The sequence below is a fragment of the Rattus norvegicus genome, chromosome 8 (assembly GCF_036323735.1).
Source record: "Rattus norvegicus strain BN/NHsdMcwi chromosome 8, GRCr8, whole genome shotgun sequence".
In the NCBI taxonomy this organism is placed as follows: Eukaryota; Metazoa; Chordata; class Mammalia; order Rodentia; family Muridae; genus Rattus; species Rattus norvegicus.
Window position 1 is genome coordinate 29,606,163 of NC_086026.1, and position 25,269 is coordinate 29,631,431.

General features: G+C 44.2%; 1 protein-coding gene across 27 annotated transcripts in view; it reads left to right on the forward strand.

The window, feature by feature from the left end:
* The window catches only part of Bbs9 (Bardet-Biedl syndrome 9), a 425,044-nt gene that overhangs the window by 317,317 nt on the left and 82,458 nt on the right, over positions 1-25,269 (forward strand). The gene's annotated exons all lie outside the window — the stretch shown is intronic.

Below are 25,269 nucleotides of genomic sequence, written 5' to 3' on the forward strand. Positions count from 1 at the left end.
GAAGATACTGATGCAGAAGAGGGTGGTGTTAGATAAAGTGCATACTAACAAGACCAGTAGGGGTTGACTGATGTTAAATCGTTCTGTGTGTAATATATAATTCCAATATGTATTTCTATATAAAATGAGAATAGCTATACTGCCCAGGAAACATGTTTCACAATTAAATCGTGATATGAGGCATTTTTTAAAAAAAATATAGTGTTGCATGAGACAGTCTACAAAGCCATGTAAACCATGATTACATTCCTATAAACTATATGTCTGTGTATGTATAGCCAGTCTTAGAAAGAATTGTCAAAAGTATGTTTCATAAAACATGTCTCTCTGTAGACGGAATATAATCCAAGTGGTCCCCTTTCAATTCACTAATAAAAGGATGAACTCCACAGGACGTGCTGCTTGGAGAAGAGAGGAAAAAGTGGATCTGAGGAAGTATGAATCTGAGGTTATGAGCAGAGGAGTTGAAAGGACGTGGGGCGTAATAGAAGGGACAAAACTTGCAATTGTGAGTTCAGTATCTCAGGCTTTGGAGCCATTTGGCAACATTGACAGGTAAATTGGTAGAGCTGTGCATTGGGACAGTTTTAAATGGGAACATTAGTTTATTAATGCCAACCTTGAGGTAAGCAGAGGCCTGACTAAACTATGTATTTTAACTATATTTTAAATCTCAGAATTTATCATTCTTTTTTTTTTTCAACTTTTTTTTTTTATTAACTTGAGTATTTCTTATATACATTTCAAGTGTTATTCCCTTTCCCGGTTTCCGGGCAAACATCCCCCTCCCCCCTCCCCTTCCTTATGGGTGTTCCCCTCCCAACCCTCCCCCCATTGCCGCCCTCCCCCCATAGTCTAGTTCACTGGGGGTTCAGTCTTAGCAGGACCCAGGGCTTCCCCTTCCACTGGTGCTCTTACTAGGATATTCATTGCTACCTATGGGGTCAGAGTCCAGGGTCAGTCCATGTATAGTATTTAGGTAGTGGCTTAGTCCCTGGAAGCTCTGGTTGCTTGACATTGTTGTACTTTTGGGGTCTCGAGCCCCTTCAAGCTCTTCCAGTTCTTTCTCTGATTCCTTCAACGGGGGACCTATTCTCAGTTCAGTGGTTTGCTGCTGGCATTCGCCTCTGTATTTGCTGTATTCTGGCTGTGTCTCTCAGGAGCGATCTACATCCGGCTCCTGTCGGTCTACACTTCTTTGCTTCATCCATCTTGTCTAATTGGGTGGCTGTATATGTATGGGCCACATGTGGGGCAGGCTCCGAATGGGTGTTCCTTCAGTCTCTGTTTTAATCTTTGCCTCTCCCTTCCCTGCCAAGGGTATTCTTTTTCCTCATTTAAAGAAGGAGTGAAGCATTCACATTTTGATCATCCGTCTTGAGTTTCGTTTGTTCTAGGGATCTAGGGTAATTCAAGCATTTGGGCTAAAAGCCACTTATCAATGAGTGCATACCATGTATGTCTTTCTGTGATTGGGTTAGCTCACTCAGGATGATATTTTCCAGTTCCAACCATTTGCCTACGAATTTCATAAACTCGTTGTTTTTGATAGCTGAGTAATATTCCATTGTGTAGATGTACCACATTTTCTGTATCCATTCCTCTGTTGAAGGGCATCTGGGTTCTTTCCATTTTCTGGCTATTATAAATAAGGCTGCGATGAACATAGTGGAGCACGTGTCTCTTTTATATGTTGAGGCATCTTTTGGGTATATGCCCAAGAGAGGTATAGCTGGATCCTCAGGCAGTTCAATGTCCAATTTTCTGAGGAACCTCCAGACTGATTTCCAGAATGGTTTTACCAGTCTGCAATCCCACCAACAATGGAGGAGTGTTCCTCTTTCTCCGCATCCTCGCCAGCATCTGCTGTCACCTGAGTTTTTGATCTTAGCCATTCTCACTGGTGTGAGGTGAAATCTCAGGGTTGTTCTGATTTGCATTTCCCTTATGACTAAAGATGTTGAACATTTCTTTAGGTGTTTCTCAGCCATTCGGCATTCCTCAGCTGTGAATTCTTTGTTTAGCTCTGAACCCCATTTTTTAATAGGGTTATTTGTTTCCCTGCGGTCTAACTTCTTGAGTTCTTTGTATATTTTGGATATAAGGCCTCTATCTGTTGTAGGATTGGTAAAGATCTTTTCCCAATCTGTTGGTTGCCGTTTTGTCCTAACCACCGTGTCCTTTGCCTTACAGAAGCTTTGCAATTTTATGAGATCCCATTTGTCGATTCTTGATCTTAGAGCATAAGCCATTGGTGTTTTGTTCAGGAAATTTTTTCCAGTGCCCATGTGTTCCAGATGCTTCCCTAGTTTTTCTTCTATTAGTTTGAGTGTGTCTGGTTTGATGTGGAGGTCCTTGATCCACTTGGACTTAAGCTTTGTACAGGGTGATAAGCATGGATCAATCTGCATTCTTCTACATGTTGCCCTCCAGTTGAACCAGCACCATTTGCTGAAAATGCTATCTTTTTTCCATTGGATGGTTTTGGCTCCTTTGTCAAAAATCAAGTGACCATAGGTGTGTGGGTTCATTTCTGGGTCTTCAATTCTATTCCATTGGTCTATCTGTCTGTCTCTGTACCAATACCATGCAGTTTTTATCACTATTGCTCTGTAATACTGCTTGAGTTCAGGGATAGTGATTCCCCCTGAAGTCCTTTTATTGTTGAGGATAGCTTTAGCTATCCTGGGTTTTTTGTTATTCCAGATGAATTTGCAAATTGTTCTGTCTAACTCTTTGAAGAATTGGATTGGTATTTTGATGGGGATTGCATTGAATCTGTAGATTGCTTTTGGTAAAATGGCCATTTTTACTATATTAATCCTGCCAATCCATGAGCATGGGAGATCTTTCCATCTTCTGAGGTCTTCTTCAATTTCTTTCCTCAGTGTCTTGAAGTTCTTATTGTACAGATCTTTTACTTGCTTGGTTAAAGTCACACCGAGGTACTTTATATTATTTGGGTCTATTATGAAGGGTGTCGTTTCTCTAATTTCTTTCTCGGCTTGTTTCTCTTTTGTATAGAGGAAGGCAACTGATTTATTTGAGTTAATTTTATACCCAGCCACTTTGCTGAAGTTGTTTATCAGCTTTAGTAGTTCTCTGGTGGAACTTTTGGGATCACTTAAATATACTATCATGTCATCTGCAAATAGTGATATTTTGACTTCTTCTTTTCCGATCTGTATCCCCTTGATCTCCTTTTGTTGTCTGATTGCTCTGGCTAGAACTTCAAGAACTATATTGAATAAGTAGGGAGAGAGTGGGCAGCCTTGTCTAGTCCCTGATTTTAGTGGGATTGCTTCAAGTTTCTCTCCATTTAGTTTAATGTTAGCAACTGGTTTGCTGTATATGGCTTTTACTATGTTTAGGTATGGGCCTTGAATTCCTATTCTTTCCAGGACTTTTATCATGAAGGGGTGTTGAATTTTGTCAAATGCTTTCTCAGCATCTAATGAAATGATCATGTGGTTCTGTTCTTTCAGTTTGTTTATATAATGGATCACGTTGATGGTTTTCCTTATATTAAACCATCCCTGCATGCCTACTTGATCATGGTGGATGATTGTTTTGATGTGCTCTTGGATTCGGTTTGCCAGAATTTTATTGAGTATTTTTGCGTCGATATTCATAAGGGAAATTGGTCTGAAGTTCTCTTTCTTTGTTGTGTCTTTGTGTGGTTTAGGTATAAGAGTAATTGTGGCTTCGTAGAAGGAATTCGGTAGTGCTCCATCTGTTTCAATTTTGTGGAATAGTTTGGATAATATTGGTATGAGGTCTTCTATGAAGGTTTGATAGAATTCTGCACTAAACCCGTCTGGACCTGGGCTCTTTTTGGTTGGGAGACCTTTAATGACTGCTTCTATTTCCTTAGGAGTTATGGGGTTGTTTAACTGGTTTATCTGTTCCTGATTTAACTTCGATACCTGGTATCTGTCTAGGAAATTGTCTATTTCCTGAAGATTTTCAAGTTTTGTTGAATATAGGTTTTTATAGTAAGATCTGATGATTTTTTGAATTTCCTCTGAATCTGTTGTTATGTCTCCCTTTTCATTTCTGATTTTGTTAATTTGGACGCACTCTCTGTGTCCTCTCGTTAGTCTGGCTAAGAGTTTATCTATCTTGTTGATTTTCTCAAAGAACCAACTTTTGGTTCTGTTGATTCTTTCTATGGTCCTTTTTGTTTCTACTTGGTTGATTTCAGCTCTGAGTTTGATTATTTCCTGCCTTCTACTCCTCCTGTGTGTATTTGCTTCTTTTTGTTCTAGAGCTTTTAGGTGTGCTGTCAAGCTGCTGACATATGCTCTTTCCTGTTTCTTTCTGCAGGCACTCAGCGCTATGAGTTTTCTTCTTAGCACAGCTTTCATTATGTCCCATAAGTTTGGGTATGTTGTATCTTCATTTTCATTAAATTCTAAAAAGTTTTTAATTTCTTTCTTTATTTCTTCCTTGACCAGGTTATCATTGAGTAGAGCATTGTTCAATTTCCACGTATATGTGGGCATTCTTCCCTTATTGTTATTGAAGACCAGTTTTAGGCCGTGGTGGTCCGATAGCACGCATGGGATTATTTCTATCTTTCTGTACCTGTTGAGGCCCGTTTTTTGACCAATTATATGGTCAATTTTGGAGAAAGTACCATGAGGAGCTGAGAAGAAGGTATATCCTTTTGCTTTAGGATAGAATGTTCTATAAATATCCGTTAAGTCCATTTGGCTCATGACTTCTCTTAGTCTGTCGACATCACTGTTTAATTTCTGTTTCCATGATCTGTCCATTGATGAGAGTGGGGTGTTGAAATCTCCCACTATTATTGTGTAAGGTGCAATGTGTGTTTTGAGCTTTAGTAAGGTTTCTTTTACGTATGTAGGTGCCCTTGTATTTGGGGCATAGATATTTAGGATTGAGAGTTCATCTTGGTGGATTTTTCCTTTGATGAATATGAAGTGTCCTTCCTTATCCTTTTTGATGACTTTTAGTTGGAAATTGATTTTATTTGATATTAGAATGGCTACTCCAGCTTGCTTCTTCTGACCATTTGCTTGGAAAGTTGTTTTCCAGCCTTTCACTCTGAGGTAGTGTCTGTCTTTGTCTCTGAGGTGTGTTTCCTGTAGGCAGCAGAATGCAGGGTCCTCGTTGCGTGTCCAGTTTGTTAATCTATGTCTTTTTATTGGGGAGTTGAGGCCATTGATATTGAGAGATATTAAGGAATAGTGATTATTGCTTCCCGTTATATTCATATTTGGATGTGAGGTTATTTTTGTGTGCTTTCATTCTCTTTGTTGTGTTGCCAAGACGATTAGTTTCTTGCTTCTTCTAGGGTATAGCTTGCCTCCTTATGTTGGGCTTTACCATTTATTATCCTTTGTAGTGCTGGATTTGTAGAAAGATATTGTGTAAATTTGGTTTTGTCATGGAATATCTTGGTTTCTCCATCTATGTTAATTGAGAGTTTTGCTGGATACAGTAACCTGGGCTGGCATTTGTGTTCTCTTAGGGTCTGTATGACATCAGTCCAGGATCTTCTGGCCTTCATAGTTTCTGGCGAGAAGTCTGGTGTGATTCTGATAGGTCTGCCTTTATATGTTACTTGACCTTTTTCCCTTACTGCTTTTAATATTCTTTCTTTATTTTGTGCGTTTGGTGTTTTGACAATTATGTGACGGGAGGTGTTTCTTTTCTGGTCCAATCTATTTGGAGTTCTGTAGGCTTCTTGTATGTCTATGGGTATCTCTTTTTTTAGGTTAGGGAAGTTTTCTTCTATGATTTTGTTGAAGATATTTACTGGTCCATTGAGCTGGGAGTCTTCACTCTCTTCTATACCTATTATCCTTAGGTTTGATCTTCTCATTGAGTCCTGGATTTCCTGTATGTTTTGGACCAGTAGCTTTTTCCGCTTTACATTATCTTTGACAGTTGAGTCAATGATTTCTATGGAATCTTCTGCTCCTGAGATTCTCTCTTCCATCTCTTGTATTCTGTTGGTGAAGCTTGTATCTACACCTCCTTGTCTCTTCTTTTGGTTTTCTATATCCAGGGTTGTTTCCATGTGTTCTTTCTTGATTGCTTCTATTTCCATTTTTAATTCCTTCAACTGTTTGATTGTGTTTTCCTGGAATTCTTTCAGGGATTTTTGTGTCTCCTCTGTATGTGCTTCTACTTGTTTATTTATGTTTTCCTGGAATTCTTTCAGGGATTTTTGTGTCTCCTCTCTATGGGCTTCTACTTGTTTATTTATGTTTTCCTGGAATTCTTTCAGGGATTTTTGTGATTCTTTCAGGCATTTTTGCGATTCCTCTCTGTAGGCTTCTACTTGTTCTCTAAGGGAGTTCTTCACGTCTTTCTTGAAGTCCTCCAGCATCATGATCAAAAATGATTTTGAAACTAGATCTTGCTTTTCTGGTGTGTTTGGATATTCCATGTTTGTTTTGATGGGAGAATTGGGCTCCGATGGTGCCATGTAGTCTTGGTTTCTGTTGCTTGGGTTCCTGCGCTTGCTTCTCGCCATCAGATTATCTCTAGTGTTACTTTGTTCTGCTATTTCTGACAGTGGCTAGACTGTCCTATAAGCCTGTGTGTCAGGAGTGCTGTAGACCTGTTTTCCTCTCTTTCAGTCAGTTATGGGGACAGAGTGTTCTGCTTTCCGGCGTGTAGTTTTTCCTCTCTACAGGTCTTCAGCTGTTCCTGTGGGCCTGTGTCTTGAGTTCACCAGGCAGCTTTCTTGCAGCAGAAAAGTTGGTCTTACCTGTGGTCCCGAGGCTCAAGTTCGCTCATGGGGTGCTGCTTACGGGCTCTCTGCAGCGGCAGCAACCAGGAAGACTTGTGCCGCCGTTTCCGGGAGCTTCAGTGCACCAGGGTTCCAGATGGTCTTTGGCTTTTTCCTCTGGCGTCCGAGATGTGTGTGCAGAGAGCAGTCTCTACTGGTTTCCCAGGCTTGTCTGCCTCTCTGAAGGTTCAGCTCTCCCTCCCACGGGATTTGGGTGCAGAGAACTGTTTATCCGGTCTGTTTCCTTCAGGTTCTGGTGGTGTCTCAGGCAGGGGTCCTGCCGCTCCTGGGCCCTCCCCCACGGGAGCCCAGAGGCCTTATACAGTTTCCTCTTGGGCCAGGGATGTGGGCAGGGGTGAGCAGTGTTGGTGGTCTCTTCCGCTCTGCAGCCTCAGGAGTGCCCACCTGACCAGGCGGTTGGGTCTCTCTCTCACAGGGTCTGGGGGCAGAGAGCTGCTCCGGGTCAGGATCCGCGGGTGTGGGACTTCCGGTGAACACAGAACGTGCCCGGTCCTAGAGGAATTCTGCTTCCCTGTGTCCCAAGCTCACCAGGCAGCTTTCTTGCAGCAGAAAAGTTGGTCTTACCTGTGGTCCCAGGGCTCACGTTCGCTCGTGGGGTGCTGCCCACGGGCTCTCTGCAGCGGCAGCAACCAGGAAGACCTGTGCCGCCTCTTCCAGGAGCTTCAGTGCTCCAGGGTTCCAGATGGTCTTTGGCTTTTTCCTCTGGCGTCCGAGATGTGTGTGCAGAGAGCAGTCTCTTCTGGTTTCCCAGGCTTGTCTGCCTCTCTGAAGGTTTAGCTCTCCCTCCCACGGGATTTGGGTGCAGAGAACTGTTTATCCGGTCTGTTTCCTTCAGGTTCTGGTGGTGTCTCAGGCAGGGGTCCTGCCGCTCCTGGGCCCTCCCCCACGGGAGCCCAGAGGCCTTATACAGTTTCCTCTTGGGCCAGGGATGTGGGCAGGGGTGAGCAGTGTTGGTGGTCTCTTCCGCTCTGCAGCCTCAGGAGTGCCCACCTGACCAGGCGGTTGGGTCTCTCTCTCACAGGGTCTGGGGGCAGAGAGCTGCTGCGGGCCGGGATCCGCGGGTGTCTATCATTCTTTTTAAAAAGTCAACTCAATTCCTTATGTTCTTGAAGACACAAATGGGCAATATTTGCCTTCATTTTAGGAACTGAGAAAATGAGAGGTTTGAAAATGGAGGAAACACCATGTTCACGTGCTTGCTGGGTGGCACTGGGGAAGTCTCCCTGTTTGTTGATGGCTGTGTTGTCATGGAGGCCTCTGTTGGTAGCCATGTCATTCATTGCCTTGTGTCTTAGAATGTGCCCCTTGTGGGTTGACACATCCCATTGTGATCAGCTCTTTGGTCCTAACTCATCCTTTAATCTGCAGGTAAAAGGTCTCTATTTCCCAGTTTTGGTGGTCTACTCTTTTAGGTTTAGCTAATAATATAGGTGAAATGCCAAGACCTGTGCCTTAAAATAGGAAATTCAACTGTATATTTGAGACAAAAAGGGATATCCTGGAAGCAATATTGTGTTTAATAGTATGTTTTAGAACTACTAATTACTGGTCTTTCCTTTCCCTAATTACTGATTTTATACAACAATTCTTTCAATTAGTCAGCCTTAAATTCATCTGCTACGGTATGTTGGAAACCACAGGTTCCCAGCTCAGCTGAGGTTGGACAGGGCAAAGCTGCATCTCCTAGGTTCTGCAGACTTTGGCAGAAACAGATTAGCATCATGGTGACTTTCAGAGGGGGCAGTCTTCCTGTTTAGGCCATATATACCTTACCTCTCGAAATGACATTTATTTATTCTTTTGAATATAGTATATTATTAATTCCTATTTTAGGAATTAAGTGGTAAGCCAGATCGGGTAGAAACAAAAAAGGAAAATGAATTTATATGTTCATCCCTTAGCCTCAATTAAGTCATGGTCTTTATTTTTATCTGGTATATGTGCATTGTATGTAGTACATGTGTATATGGGGGTATGAGGGTGTGTTCCCAAGTGTGCATGAAGGACAGAGGAAAAGGCCAAGTGTCTTGATCCATTGATTTTTGCCTTACTCCTTTAAGTCATGGTTTGCCACCGAATCTGGAAATAGGCTGGCGACCCCCATGTCCTTATCCCCACAGGGCTTGGGTCGCACAGGTCGCACGGGTATGCATCCCTGTCCAGCTTTTGGCCCATAGATGCCGAGGATTCCTGTATACTGAGCTATCATCCCATCAAATCACACCTTTTTTTTTATTAACTTGAGTATTTTTTATTCAAATCACAACTTTTAAATGAAGAATAAAGGTCTGTTTTCTTCTAGAAATTGTGTAAAGTAGACTGACATGTTTGATAACCGATAGTTTGGTACCGACCTAAGGGGAAAGTTCTTACTAGCTCTTCTGTGTTTTGAATGTGAAATGTCTCCAGCAGGTGTTACTTGGCCACCAGCTGGTGACACTGTTCTGGGAGGTGATAGGCATTTAGGCCAGGGGGACCTCGCTGGAATAAGTTGATGGCTGGGTGTGCAACTTCGAAGGTCATAATTGGCCCCATCTCTTCTCTTTCTCTTCACTTCCTGTCCACCATGAGGTGAAGAGCCTCTCTGGTCCCACATTCTCGCTGCCATGGTCCTCTATTCAGGTACATGGGACCAAGAAACAAGGGACTATGCCCTAAAGCCATGAGCCTGAAGCTGTTACAGTGAGATCTTACAGTTTAATAGACACAACGAAGAGAAGCAGTCACCCTACATACTGCCCCTGTCCGAGATGGAAAGGGGAGGGAGCCTCGTTTGGGACTTCGAACCATTGAACTCTAGTCTTGTACTGTTTGCTGGGTCTTGCCATAGTAGACTTTTCATAGCTTTCTAGCTGTCTCCTGCTTGTTCGCCATAGCTGTCTCCACTGTGTGGAAGCACATTATCATCCCCTCAGCAGTGCCCTGAATGCATTCACCCCAATGCCTGCACTCACTGTGTTCCTCCATTAGAACTAATTCATCTTCTCCAGCCTTCAGTGTAGCTTTTCTAACAACCACAGCCTTCTCTTATTTAACCCCGTCAAGGCTGTTTACAAGAAGTCGTTGACGTTTTCCCACTAGATTCAGTAGCATGTGCTAGTCACCTTTGTTTGGGGGTGTGTATGTCTATAAATGGTATTTTTAAATGTTCTTTAGTAACTCCATTAGTTAAGAACTGTCCCGGCCATTCAGCCCTCTAGGTGTTTTAAGGCAGCTCTACAGCACGATCACTGGGGCATTATCTCCAGCGTGGTTTTCTGTACACTGGACTGGTAATGCTGCAGCTGCAAGGACCCCAAGTACTTGCTGTTGAGTCTCACCCGGGTTAATTCCGACCCATCAGCATGTCCCCAGGGTCCACTTTTCTGGCCACATGCTCACAATCCCTCTGGCCTCATGGCCATCTCCTCTCTCTGTCTTCTTTCTCCTCTATTTCTTTCTCTTTCTCTTTTTCCTTACCCGAGACCCCCAGCCCAGTAACTGAAACTTGCCTGACTGTTCTCTCCAGTAATTGCCTGTAGCCATGTTATGATGAAGTGGGACAAGTTAGAAATATGACTTACTGAGTTGAATCATAAATATGTAGTGATATTAATTCAGCTTAATTGAGGCCATAACACAAGACATTTAAATTCAGCCAGAATGTATCCTGTCAGTCAGTAAACTCTATGCAGTAGTATCCAGAAAAATCCACACAGCAAAGGATAAATTAAAAAAGAGTTTTCAAGCCTCCAGCAGTCCGAATAAAAGAAAACTGGGTAACATGTAATAATATAATAGGTATCAATCACAGATATGACTTCTTTCTCATCAGTACAAAGTTGTAGCCACAGTCATTTAAGATTCTTATTGTTTTAAATGAACAGACTGGAACATTTAAAGGAATATGCAGTTTTTTTCTTTTGTTCACAGTCACATCTTGTGTTACTGCTCCTTGGTTTTCAGTGGCAAATTGATTTTTCCTAATGCTCAGGTCCAGAGTGAATTTTTTGTCTGGGTCTTTATATGGTAGACATCTTATAATGTGTGCCTAGAGAGGGGAGATTCACTCGATCTGGCTGTTCATTCGGTGCCCAAATTGAATAGTTGATTAGGTGTGAGCCCAAAGAAGGCCATTGGCTTGCTGTACCGACCTTGCCCACTTTTGCCAGTTATTTTGCTGTGGTGTGGATAGGATAGCCAGTCACCTCTGTGAAAGAGGAAAAATGACGAATTCGTTCGCTGATTGACTCCAGGGCCTGATGATTCATAGAGTAGTTGGGTATAGTTCTTATGACCACATAATGGTGGGTTGAAGCCTGATTTCCTAACTTTGCAAATGAATCTTTTTTAATGTTCTTTTAGATGATGGTAAGGTGGTGGGAGATTATGCAAAGTAGCGCCTGTTTTCAGAAATAAAGGGAGTAATTTAACCAGATCGTTTGAGATTCCCTGCCAAAGTTGTCCAGGCAGACTTTCTTTCCTTGATCTAAATCATGCAAGCTGAATTTGTTTCTTCACGTAGGTAGGGGGCTGTCTTATAAGGAAGTCACTGCTTCTCAAACTCATAAGCGGGTTGTGCATGGCCTCTTCATGGTCAGACTGTCAGGAGCAGCCCCAGAGAATTCCCTCTCTGAGAAAACGCGTAGAGAGGTGCAGTTTTGTTTAAATTGAACGCTGACTTCCTTGCTGTACTGAGTCCTGTTAAGAGTCACTTCAGAGTGAATAGGTCCTACGATATTGTGCCATTTAATAGCTTTTGTACATTCAGAGATGCTGGCCTTTTGGACTCGGGAATTTTAAGTCATAGGGTTGGTGACAGCGATGTAAATTTGGAGAGCAAAGTCAGGGTTGTCCCTGATCCGTACATAGAGAAGCCAGCTGCTCGCCGATGTGGTTTTGCTATGTGCTGAGAATCACACGGCCTTCGGAGGCAGAAAGCCAGCTGCCCTTTCAGACATGGCCACTCAGGTGGAAGGGGTTCTGGGGCGGGGCAGGTATGGTCCTTCCCTTGAGATCAGTGCCCGATGCTCACAGGTGCTCTCTCTTAACCAGTGTCTCTGTGCAGTACACACCCGGGTGGGGACCTGTGCCTCACCCTGTCTTTATCAGGTGACCGTCACGAGCTCTGGCAATGGTTTGTTTTTTAGGCTAGAATGTAACACCAACATTCCTGACAGCAAGAATTCCTTCTATAGAAAACTCTCCTGACCCCTACTCTGTGGCCACTGAAAGTTCACTCTGCCTGCATCACCGAGCAGATGTGCTCCGCACAGCATCCTTCGTTGTAGGACACAAGCCCAGGGTTCATCGTAATACGTTGATTTCCCCAGTTTTAAAACTGTAATTTCTTCCAGATGTTATGCTTCTCAGATATGCTACACATTTTAGATTTTGTCCCTTGTAAATAAGTTGAACAGCCGGCTTTGGTTTGGAACGTATTAATGATGAATATTCAGACATGCTAACTCCTGGTATCTTCCTACTTTTCTACTGTGTCTGATGGTTTATTAATGTTTAGCCCCACATTACAATAATTGGCTTTCACAATAACCATGAGGCAAGTTAGTGTTACTTTGTCACTTTTTGCATTAGAAGATGAGAAGACTTTTCCTGAAAATCAGATTTGACATAAGGTGAGATGTCAGAGCTTGGATTCACGTCAAAGTCTGCGATCTGCACACCACATTGAGTGAGTTCTAGGCAGCTGTTGGCTGCTGGAGAAGGGATTTGCACCAATTCTCTCTCCTCATCATCCATGTTCTCCTTTTGGATCTCCTCATTCCAGTGGCTTTGGTGAGAGCAGCCAGGAGGGGTCTCTGCCTTTACTAAACCTTGTTGTGCTCAACATTTGCTGTCTGGCCTGAGAGGTAGGATAGCATCGGCTTGTCACAGCCCAGGGTCATGAACATCAAGAGTAAGAGATGTGGGAGACCGTAAGCTATATGTGAAAGTGCACAAATTTGGGCTTTTATAGTAAAGACAAGTATGGTGTAGAGAAACGGGGCTACAACTCAGAGGAGTCCACAATGCTGTTTTACTGAGCAACTGTCCATCAGCTGCAAGTTTCCGCCCCAATCCAGCCTCCTGTCCCACCTTTCATGTCAGCCCCTCTGGACTGCATGTGTTTGCCTTTTCTCCGTGCCCTCTGATGTGCACACTGGAGACTGGGCGCTTTCCTGATTTCCTAGCTGTACCTTGTACGTGAGGAGTGACGTGTTTCCGTCCTTGGCATCACAGGAGCAAAAGCTTGGGCCTGGAATTTTAGTTTAACGCCTGCGTTTGGTTCTTTGCATTTTAGATTCCTTCCTCATGACCCGGATAAATGCTTTGTCTATTCAGTATTGTCACCAGCATGCTGGGGTCCCCAGGTTCTCTTGTTTGCAGTCAGAAGCGGATCAATAGCATACTGTAATTGATCACATGTAGAACTCACCGTAACACTGACTGCCTTAGGCAGTGGAGGGCCTGGGGACAGCCAGCCAGCTCCCCATCTCACTGCTGCTCCCCTCCATGGACTGTGGTAGTTGGCTAGGTTTCCAGGATTGGGCCTGAGTTTCCTCTTTTGAGTAGTCTTGAGTCCAATTACAGAGCTGTTGGTTACCACCAAGGCGTGCGCGCCACTGCTTCACCCTCAGGGCTACAGGCAACTTAGGAAATATTGAGAGTGAGGTAAATAGTCTTCCCAGGGAGGAGCACACCAATTTGTTATCCAAGTGTTCCCATTCAAGCGACATTCATCATATGGGCTGAGCAGGCCACATTATTAACTTGGGACTACGTACATACCTGCTTACATACATACATATGTATGTAACAATAGCTAACCACAACAACAACAACAATAAAAACCAACCATGAATTTGAAAGAACAAGGAGGTGTGCATGGATGGTTCACAGAGATTAAAAGGAAGGGGAATATCATGCAATTATAATCTCAAGAATAAAAATAATTAAAATATTAACTTAAAAATATTTCTGGGGACTGGAGAGACGGCACAGCAGCTAAGTGCATGTGATACTTCTCCAGAGGATGCAACTTTCTACTCTAGCACCCACTTCAGGAAGCTCATTAACTGCCTGTAACTTCAGTGCCAGGGGATCCAATGCCTTCTTTAGGTATCCGCGGAAATGGCGCGCGCACACACACACACACACACACACACACACACACACACACACGAGAGAGAGAGAGAGAGAGAGACTCACAAACATACAAAATAAATTAATAAATAAAATCTTTAAAACTCACATATTTTGGCCTTTATTAGAAATTTGCATAGTTGCCTGCTATCTTTTGTTTTGACTGGGTCAAAATTCATTTAGAAGAAGAGAGTACTTAAAAATCTCCTTGTAACAATGAAACATGGCACTGTCCAGTGGATGCTTCCCGCATCTGCAGCAGTTTCAGCTGTCCTTTCAGCCTCGCTTCTCCCTAAGATCTGTTAGCAACACTGGGTAATGCTCGATTGCTATTTATTGAAGCTACTGAGAGTGTGTGTGAGTGCAAGTGTGTATGCTTATGTGAGTGTGTGTGCCAGTGTGTATGTGAGTATGTATACACCTGCATGAGTGCATGTATGTGTGCTTATGAGTATGTATGTGTGTGCATGTGTGTATTTATGTGTGTGTTATGTGTCTGTGTGTGAGAATGTGTGAGTGCATGCATATGAATACATATGTGAGTGCACATATGTATGTGTGTGCATGGGTGAGTGCATGTATGTATGTGAGAGTATATGTGCTTTTGAGTATGTATGTGTGTGCATGTGTGTATATGTGAATGTGTGTTTGTTTGCATGTGTAGGTGTGTGTATCTGTGCAGGTGCACATAAGATATCCTCCCCTTAGGTAAATCAATCTTAGTAAGAGAAATACATTTTTTAGAATACATTATTTTACCTTTTGAAAAAAAAACCCAAGAAAGTAGCATTAGTTTAAAAATCAGTAAAGCTTTTTGCCAAAATGGACTTGCTAGCTCCAGGAAGTTTTGCTGAAGTAGTTTGAACAAAGAATATGCTGTCGGCCAGCTGGATGTTGAAGCAAGGTGTGGTTGCGAAGATTCTCACACCATGAAGTCCTAACGTTCATCACTGCAGATCCATGGACACAGTTTTGTTGTGGAGTTCCTGTGAGGGAACACATTCTGGCACGGTGGGAGGGGTGGGGTAGTGAAACCTCGTTTCAGGCGAGAGAGCCCACAGCAGGCAGCCAGGGAGTGTACTCAGAGCAGCCATCTTCTGGGAAACTGGGCGAAGAGCTTGACATCTTAACACTAAACAAAGTCCCAAAGAAAGATGGGTGTGATCATTGTAGCTGAGCTCCAAGGCCCAGCATGGATTCTCTTCACTTTGGACACCATCTGACTTTGTTTTACAAATTAGACCCCTGGGCCTTCCTCCCTGTGCCCTGTACCACCTCTGCTTCTGAAAGGACTCTGCCGCAGACACCCAGCAAGCCACCCTCTGATGTGTTAGGTGAGAGCTAGTTCTGCTTAGCTGGACAGATGTTTCAGGAGCAGGCTGTGCCTTAGGCTTCACTGGTGTTCTAGGGACACAATGTTCACAGATGAGCAGTCTCTGCGCTCGCCGAGTGGGCGGCATTGCCTGCATGGTTCTGAGTGCGCAGGCACAATACAGGAGGGGTATGGGTGTGCAGGAGAGTGGATAGTATGCTGGATGTTGGTAAGTAATGCCTATTTTATATTAAAATCTATCCCAGCATAAGACACTGAGGTCAAAGTTATGAAAAGAAGCGATAGGCAAATGGAAGGCGTTACTGTCTTCAGGCATGTGCTCGCTCTGTGTCACTCGCTTTCATGAACATTGCGTAGGCTGAATTTGTGGCCGTGCAACACTAAAGGCTAAGATCATGGCAATCATGTTGGGCTTTGCTGCGTGCCTACTGTGTGCTAGGCACTGTGACTGAGAAGCCCGTGACAAAGCCTCTTGTTACAGAGAAGAAAACGAAGGCAAACAGAGATCACGGAGCTCTTAGGGCTAAAGGGCAAGGGCCTGGATTTGGTTTCTTGTCTGGGATAGTTTAGTTTAGTTTAGTGTTTGATTGCCTGATCAATGCCGGGGTTATAGACCCAAATGGCTGAAAGGCCTCCATATAGCACAGAGGAGGACGAAAGTCAGAGAGCAATGTGTAGGACACAAAAGCAGTTGTGCACCCCAGTGTTGGTTTGTTTAAAAGAGAGACATGCAAAGGATTCTGGACTCTTCGTCCCCACGCAATCAGTCGGTGAGGGGAGTTCATTTGTAGAATCTGCCTCTTGACGCTGGTAATAATTTATGTAGAATTTACTACATCTTAAAAATATAGATTGCTCCCCCCCATGTCTGTGTGTGTGTGTGTCTGTCTGTCTGTCTGTCCGTCTGTCTGCGTCTCTGTCTGTATCCATAGGATACAGCATGGTGTTATGAAAAGGACTTCTGCCTTATGGGTTTGGGGTGGACCTGATTTGCATCTTTGCCTTGACATATGGTTTTGACCAAGTTGGCTAACCTTTCTGAATCTTATTTTCTTCATTAGTCATAAACAATAACTTTCTAGAAAGGTTGTTAAAAAGATTCAGATATAATCTCTATTGAATTCTCAAGCCTATGTCTGGCACATGGTACGTATAGTAAGTGGCTCTGTTTTAATAGTACATTTATTCAGTTTTTATTAGCTTGATAAAGCTTAGCAAGTCCTGTACACCACCCCCAGTTTCACAGACTTAATGCTGTATATACCTTTGGCAATCTACATAATGTGTAACTCTTAAGTTATTTGTGTAAGTAATGCTAACATCACAATGAACATCAAGAAACTTCTTGAAAGGCAATACCTACGATTATTTAAACTCAAGACTTTGACCCACCCCACAAGTGGATTACTGGATTAATATTTCCTGATCATGGAAAGGAAAGTATGGGCATATTTGTCAGTGGGCCAGACCTAGTCTGGTATTTATAATTATAATTATAAAACTTCTAATATCACCCATCAAAACACATTTCTGATTGTCATTTTGGTACTTCGGAGTCTCCAGTGTTGACTGAGATACCAACTCCCTGAATGTCAGTGTTCACGGCCTCCTGCTCTGACTCTAGGCTCCGCTTCTGATAGGAATCAAAAGTGTTTTAGTATAAGATCACGGACTCTAGACCAGACGTCCCAACAAGGGCGATTTTGTTCCAAGGACATTGACTGTCGGCAACGTCTGGAGATACTCTTGGTTGTTAGAGCTAATGGTAGGAGATGTTACTGGCACCTAGAGTGTCGAGCACAAGACGCCGTGTACTTCCTGCAGTTGCAGAGGCCGTCCAACGGTGAGGACTTCCCTGAGCTCTCCACCCTCAGAGCAGTGAGCAGTGAAGATTTGGGCGAATCTGTGTAAGAGGTGCATGTGGTGGTGTAGATATTGTCGATCCTGGTTATTTACAGAAACAGTCAGCCTAATCAATCACGCAGCCCACAGACGTTTTTAAGATGTGACAGACTCGATCTTGTTCATCTGGAAGGCAAGCTTGCCCGGAGCAGTGCTGCCTGGTGCATTCTCGTGTTATGGAGTCATTGGAAGTTCTCATTTATTTTAGAATATCAACTGCTCATGAAAGTCTTGCCACATGTGAGATATGGGGGTGGGTAAAGCTAGTAACAAGGCAGCCTCTGGCCTGGAAGCATTTAGAGTAGAAACTGAGTGCAGAGCGTCTCCAACAAGGCCTCTTCCAGGTCTAGTGTCCCAGCAGCCATGCCTGTAGGCATGCTCTTCTTTACCCTTCCTGCTACATGAACCCTGGCAGTCCCACTTGTTGCCTTGCGTTATTCTGTGGACATATCCTGTGTACACATGTATGTCATGTTGTTGTATATACATATCCCATGTACAGAAACATTCTTTCCATGTACTCTAGTTGTAAGCTTGTTCTACCAGGCAGTAAGGGTATGAATAATATCTTTTGCTTTAAAAAGCAAAATCATAAAAACCACAAGTGTTTAGAAGAACTAGACCCTCTTCGCAGACTTATTTTTGCCTATTTACACGTGAGTATGTATGTTTGCATGTACATGCATGTGTGCATATGTGTACATGTATGTAAATGTTACTTCACCTCAGGAAGTCTGAGGAAATGGTCAATATCATCACCGACACAGTGGGGTCCCCAGGTTCTCCCAGAAGCGGATCAATAGCGTACTGTAATTGATCACATGTAGAACTCATCGTAACACTGACTGCCTTAGGTAGAGGGGAGCCTGGGGACAGCCAGCCAGCCAGCTCCCCATCTCACTGCTGCTCCCCTCCATGGACTGCGGTACTCCATGCTGCGTGGGTGGCTTCCTACTCACAGACATGTCTGTCTAGAAGACTGTTGCCCAAGGCATTCTAAACTTAGAAGCTATTCAGACCCTGTGGATGTTGTTTTTGGAGAGAGATAACTGTGGCATTCTCCAGGGCTTGTAAATGAGCTCTTGCATTGCCAACCACAGATTCCTGCTTCACTAAGCAATGTGTTCAGTGACAGAGCATGGCCCAGAAAATATTCATTTGTCTTTTTACAACCTGATTCCGTTAATTATTATTGTTTTTTTAAATTTGGGTTTCACTTGGCTGTAGGTAGATCATTTTATAGAAAGAGGTAAAACTTAGACCAGCCATCAGGGGTGCGGAGAGGTACGGAGGTAAAAATCGTAATCAGGCCTGAGATCAGTTGTATTTTTAGCTTTATATGAGACAGGCATTGGAGTCAGTTTCCTTTCAGCTGATGAAGTTACATGTCTACTTGGTGAATAAGCTGTGCAGAAATAGCAGAATTATTCTCTGTGTCACTTATAAGTTATTTGCCTCTCTCCTTTTAACATTTTTATGAATCAATGGTATACATTCGAAATGCCTCAGCTAACAGCTATGTCCCCACAGTGGTTACCTTTACATTCTTCTGGGCAGTACACTGAAAAGGAAAAGGAGGGGGTTCTTAAGTATAATGAAGTTTCTCAGGAGTCATTTGTTTTCTAAAACGAGTTCTATGTGAATTTTCCAGGCACTTGGCAGGAACAGATTAGTGTCAGGGAAATTCTAGGCAAAAGCACCTTGATTTCCAGGGTCACGGCCGTCATGCCCTGCTGCTCCTAAGCAGCAAGGCCCAGGTTGTTTCTTTATCATGTTATGGACATAGAATGCGTGAGTCAAGCTTTTAATGAGACATACGCATCGATTTCCGCTCTTACTAGCCCTGCCAGTGGTCACGATGGAAATGTATTCTAATTCCAGGCTTGGAAATGAAAGTTCCACGGTGTATGCGAGCTGCAGGGCCTCCCAGTGAGAGCCACTGCAGAGCAGAATCCATTCTTCATCGTCTGTATGTAAACTAATGGGGCACTAAACATGGCTAAGAAGTAATGCTCTATGTGGTGGTGAGCACTCGGGAGGCGGAGGCTGATGGATTCCTGAGTTCAGTGCCAGCCTGGTCTACAAGGCGAGTTCCAGGACAGCCAGGGGTCTACAGAGAGAGACTGTCTCAAACAAACCACCACCAACAAGCAAAGTCGGATCCCTGCTATGCTTTCGTAATAAAACTCCCAGGGTTGGCTTTCGTCTGAGCATGAGTTCATAGAGGCCCTAGATTCAGGATGGGCTTACTGTACAAACCTGGGAAGCTCACCGTGCCTTCCTGACACCCATGATCTTTCTCGTTTCTTTTTGAATCTTTAAATAAGATTTTCCTTTTGCTGAGAGAACAATGCTTTTGGATATGAATTGCATCTTTACAGCCAAAGTAAACTTCATCCTCATTGGAAAGCTTTTGCCATGCCGCAGTCTGGACTGTGGGAATGCCATCTCAAATAATACTGAAAAGGGGAAGTGTGTGTGTGTGTGTGTGTGTGTGTGTGTGTGTGTGTGTGTGTGTACCCGCGGAGGCAGAACAGGATGTGGAATTCCCTGAAGTTAGAGATGGTTGTGAGCCATCTCGTTGTGGGCGTGGGCACTGAGAACTGAGCTCTGGTCCTCTGCAAGAGCAGCAAGGGCTCCTAGCAGCTGAGCCATCTCTCCAGCCCCTGTCTTCATGTTTTAATCGAAGTATAACAAAGTAAAACAAGGGATCCAGTACATCTGACTTTCAAAGCTTTCAGTAGTATGTTTGATTCTGTGTTTCATGACATTTTAATTTGAAATTTGGTGAAATTTAGCTACAAAATGAAGGCTATCCTAGTGAATGATCACAAAGGGCGGAGCATGGAAGAGTGGTGACCCCCTGTTCCCCTCACCTGGGAGAGGGGACTTCGTATTAGGAGATAAGTCCTCCCTTTTCAATGCTATCATTTGTCTAATAAAATAATCTGCCTGTTATACCTAGACTTTATGGGGAACATTAAGAAATAGTTAACAGAAGCCAAATTAACTAGAAATAAATAGAAGGGATGTTTGCTGGCTTTTACTGAGTCTTCATGTAGGTGAGTGAACTAACTCTGAGGGAGATGAAGGCTGCGCAGCCTGTAGTTGGCTCCACCCACACTCATACATGAGCCTATGGGCTCCACCCACACTCATACATGAGCCTGTAGTTGGCTCCACCCATACTCATACATGAGCCTATGGGCTCCACCCACACTCATACATGAGCCTGTAATTGGCTCCACCCACACTCATACATGAGCCTGTAATTGGCTCCACCCACACTCATACATGAGCCTGTAGTTGGCTCCACCCACACTCATACATGAGCCTATGGGCTCCACCCACACTCATACATGAGCCTATGAGCTCCACCCACACTCATACATGAGCCTATGGGCTCCACAGTCACAGGACCATCCTGACATTCTGGATGTCACTAAGCAGTAGTGGATGAGCACTTCTCCTTTTCCTCTTCACAGCAGTGTGTCCAGACAGCTGACAAGAACCAACTTGTTTTGGTTCCTGGTTTAAAGAAAGTGGTCCATTGCTGGGGAGGGGAGTGGAGGACAGGCCCCTGGGCGGAGAGGGCCTGTCTGCTTGGTTCCCAGACTCCATGCGTGCCAGCATGGCCATCCACGGGGCCATGTTGATCTCCATTGACTTAACATGTTCATCCACGTTGGTCCATTACTAGAATAGATAGATCTACCCCAAACCATATTGCATATTGAAGTCCAGCCAAGCTGAGAGGTACCGCTGGGGCACCAGATGGCTATTGTTGTATGTCCTGCCTCTGATGAGGCCAGGGTGCAGGTAGGCAGGCACAGGCAGTGTTCTGTGGTGAGATTCCTGGCTCGGATATGCAGTGTGGCTCTGCTGTTTGTTGTTTGATCCCTTCTGTAGTTCTTTCTCCTTATCTTTAACATGGTGCCTACCTCATAGGGTTGTTTCTGAGAATTAAATGGGCTAATCCCTGTAAAGATTTTAGCCTGTGTTTGGTTCCTAGAAAGCCTTCAGGGAAATGTTGACAATTGTCACATACATGAGTTTGTTTAGACTATGGAAAACACCGTAACTTGTGATTTATAGAAAAACATGTTTAGACTACTAAAAACACTGTAACTCGAGATTTATAGGAAAACAGAAGAGCCATCATTTTCTGAAAAGTAGCTTCACCAAAGGGGAAGGCCAGAAAAATTACTCTTTAGTGTAGCGTTCCTGTCTCTGAGCTACACAGAGTGTACCATTCCCTTTGTTGAGAGAAAACGAGTAACCTGAGATTTAGCTCAGTGGTAGAGCCCTTGCCTAGGAAGCGCAAGGCCCTGGGTTCAGTCCCCAGCTCGGGAAAAAAAGAACCAAAAAAAAAAAAAAAAAAAAAAAAGAGAGAGAGAGAGAAAACGAGAGTGGTGAGGTCGAGTTCGTACACATTCATTATGAACTTGCTGCCGTTCTGATGTGACTTTGGGCAGTGCTGGCCCACTTCAGGAAGAAAGCCACCTTCTTCAGCCATCTTGGGGTGAAAGCCCCAAAGATGTAAGGTGTAGGTTCCACACAGGCCCTGCCCGTGATGGGTGTGACGTCTGAGCAGCACTCACATTCCATTATAAAGCAGGACCCGTTGCTGGTGCTGTGGGGTCACCTGTGGATACACGTGTCTCTGTGCAGAGGGCACTCGCTGAGAAGGCAGCAAACCGCTGAAGCGCTGGCAGCTCTCTGCCCCTGCTCACTGACCTGGCCTGTGTGCACAGATGGCTCTAAGCCTTTAACCCTTCACTGGGAAATGGAGACAGGGTGGGGTGGGGTGGGTGGGGGCCGTCCGCAGGTTCTGTCTCAGAGGACAGAATGATGGATGCTAACAGCTCTGAGCACGCCGCCTGGATCACAGTCAGTCTCCACAGCAGCACAGTAGGACTCTGTGCCACACACGAGATGTGGAAGCCGATTGGGCCAGCTTAGGTGGAGAAATTGGACATGTCCGTGTTCACATAGCATGATTCATGTCTACTCCGTTGTTGCGGCTGCTGCTTTCCTGTAACCAATTTTAGAGCCTGTCTTGGCAGCTGGAAGTGTTTGGGATTAATTTCACACTCGCTTTATGAGTCGAGTGCTTTCCTGCAGCTCCCTGGGCCTCTGCCTTGTTACTCTGGCATCAACTGATATGGCCATCAGACAGAGATGTCCTTTGGGGTCTCTGTTTTATTTGGAAACCATCAATTTGCAAAAGCAAAACAAAAGCCATCAGCACATTGTGCTTGAAGTTGTTAGCATTTATTGTTTCCTATAGGCCTCCCTTCTGTAGTTCTGTTGAACACTAGGGAACACACAGCTTGCTCAGACAGTCATGAGCCTGGAAAAAAATCTCTCTCCCTCAAATGTTAATTCCTAGCATTTGGTTGGCTTCACTTCTCAGTTCCAGGTGATCTGGGAGATCTTCTGGGCCTTGGTCATTCAGATCTGAACCTTGATGGGCCTAGTTTTTCCAACTCTTTTTAATATGCTAATTCTGTTTAATTCATCTGGCTCTCCTGGAGAACAAAGTAAACTTGGCTGTTACATGCAAAACTAAATTGAGAACATGGAGATCTGTTTAGTATTTCATGCTGGCCAGTAGGTCAGGAAGATTTTCCTTGGGGGTAATTTACATAAGGAATTGTTTATTCCATTTCTTTCCAGTTTCTGTGAACATTTGGGGATAAGGGACCATTTCCACCATGACAGGAATCCATCCAGGGAGACTGAAAGGCTGAGAGACAGTGCTTCTCCCAGACTGATGTATCTTGAGCCTTGTTCTGGGAAGATGCTGGGACTTGGGCCGCCGTCACACTACGTCACTCTTTCACTACGGCTGGGCTGAACAAGTTGAGTGGCTCCGTGAACTGGCGTGTTGCTGCCCTTGGTGAGACTTTCCCCTTGGTTGCGAGGAACATGCATCGACGCTTCACCAGTGTCCCAGTGAGGGCCACGGCGTTTGTTCTGCCTGCTTTATTGTGCTTTATGGACGAACACAGATATCCAGAATACTTGGTGCTTTCAGAGTCAAGTGCCCGCCCACCACCTGAGCGTTCCCCAAGAGCAGCCTCTCAGTTTGTTGGCATTCTGTTCTCCTCTTTAAAGGCCTCCTCCTCACTCCCAGTGTGTTGGGAGGCCTCCCTTCTCGGTGGTGTGCAGAGAAGTCATTAACATAATTCCAGTAGCAGATTTCAAGCTGTTGATGTGAGGTCTCTGAGTATGGAGTTGGAAGTCGGAAGAAATGGGCGGTAGGCCATACTGCGAAGCATCAACCAAAGTCAGATAAACTAAGTAAAGATTTCCACAAGGCCTACATACCAGCAGCAAATAATGAATTTTGAGTATTTATTAATCCTTTTTTGGGTAATTTATTTTAAGTCCTGTAATTCTTAGCAATGGCCATATGAAATGACTGGCTTACAAAATTCCTGAGAATTGAGCAATTGGATCCTTCTCTTGATCTGGGAGGGGCTCACTGATCCAGCTCCAGTGTGCTTCCCTTCACACGCCCCTCCTCCCTGGAGCCTTCCAGCGGGAGTTAGGCTGCTCTGAACCTACAGTGTGAGATGGGCGGCACCACTGCTCCGTTCTGCTCCTTTCCTCACTGGAGAGGGCCATCTCACTGGCCAGTGCAAAATGGAAATGGCTGGGCCTCTTCACGCAGACAAGGAGAAGGGGTCTGTCGTCAGTGGCCTGCCTTCCACAATTTCTGACGCAATTGTTTTCTGTTTTATATCTTTTAAGTAGGAAAAAAAATTAGAAGTTTAGATTAATGTCAGTTTTACTAAGCAATTTTTATATGGTCAAGGTCAATTTTAAATGCAAGTCTAAAAGCATTTCACATACTTAGCTATTCCTATCTCCTCTGTCCTTGTTCCGTTTTCCTGATGACTTCAGGGACCTTTCTAAGTAAGCATGGCCGCAGTCTTCTCCTCTGTACAAGAGAAATGATGTCAAGTGGGTACAAGTGACTGACGCACGGCACTGATCGCACGACACTAGGCAGACTCCATAGCCCATCATTTCTGCCTGGAATCAGGGATCGTCTTTAACAGTCACGCTACTAACGCGCTCCTTTGTGGTCTACAGTCAATATTGGCCTCCCTCACCCTATTTTTCTTCTTTAGTATGAGCTCTTTGAAGGTAGAGAGATTAGATCTGTCAGTCGTGATTTCCCTACAGTGCGCTCTGCAGATTTCTTGCATTTACCTGGTACTCAGTGGGTGTTTATGACCTTGCTCTTTCTATAAGTTCAATGTTTGCCAGTGAGTACCTCTTTGCAGTGTCATAGCTCCACAATGATGACTAATTGTTAACATTCACAGCCAGGCAGAGAGTGTAAGCTCAGACTTTAACAGGAGTCAGTTTGTGATCATGGTAAGGGTGCATATGATTTCATGTGTTACAATTTATGCAACCTTGCCCCTCCCACCCCTTCTAGGGGATGTCTTAAAGTAATGGGAAAGGGATGAGCTCCAGCCCCATTTGAGTAAGAGAGGCCCCAGGGTTATTAACTCTGGTCCACTGTAATTGGTCCCTTGCTAGCTTCTTTTACACTTTCTTTTCTGCACAATTAAGACATTATTATAGGAATGCTTCTTCCCGCTAATAGGTTCTGTATGTATGCTTTCTTTCAAACGATTATGAGATCCTGTGGGCTACAAGCTCCCATCTACTTCTTAGAATGCTGGTGGAAGGCACAGTCCTCGGCACACAGGAGGGCGTGATTTTATGAGATACTGGCCTTGGTTCAGATACTGGCTCCCTGGAGAGCTGACTGTAATTGGCTTCTGCGACTCCTTTAAGGTGTTGATCACATGGCAGAGAATCCTGATGTGAACAGCATGTTCAGGCAAAGATCAGCTGTGCTGTCTTTCTCTCCCTCACATCTAGTTTCCGGTGTCTCTCAAGACACTCTGGTCACTCTCCCCGTGGAGCCCCTTTCCCTCCATGGAATTTGAGAGACCACACAGCTGTAGACTCTACTTGTTTGAATGATGATGCTTTAACAAGCCCTTGGGGCCAGTGTCAATAAGCCATGAAGTATCACTGAGCGGAGGACTGCCTGAACCAGACTTCTGAATCTCATCTGAGTCCTCAAGCTGGCAGG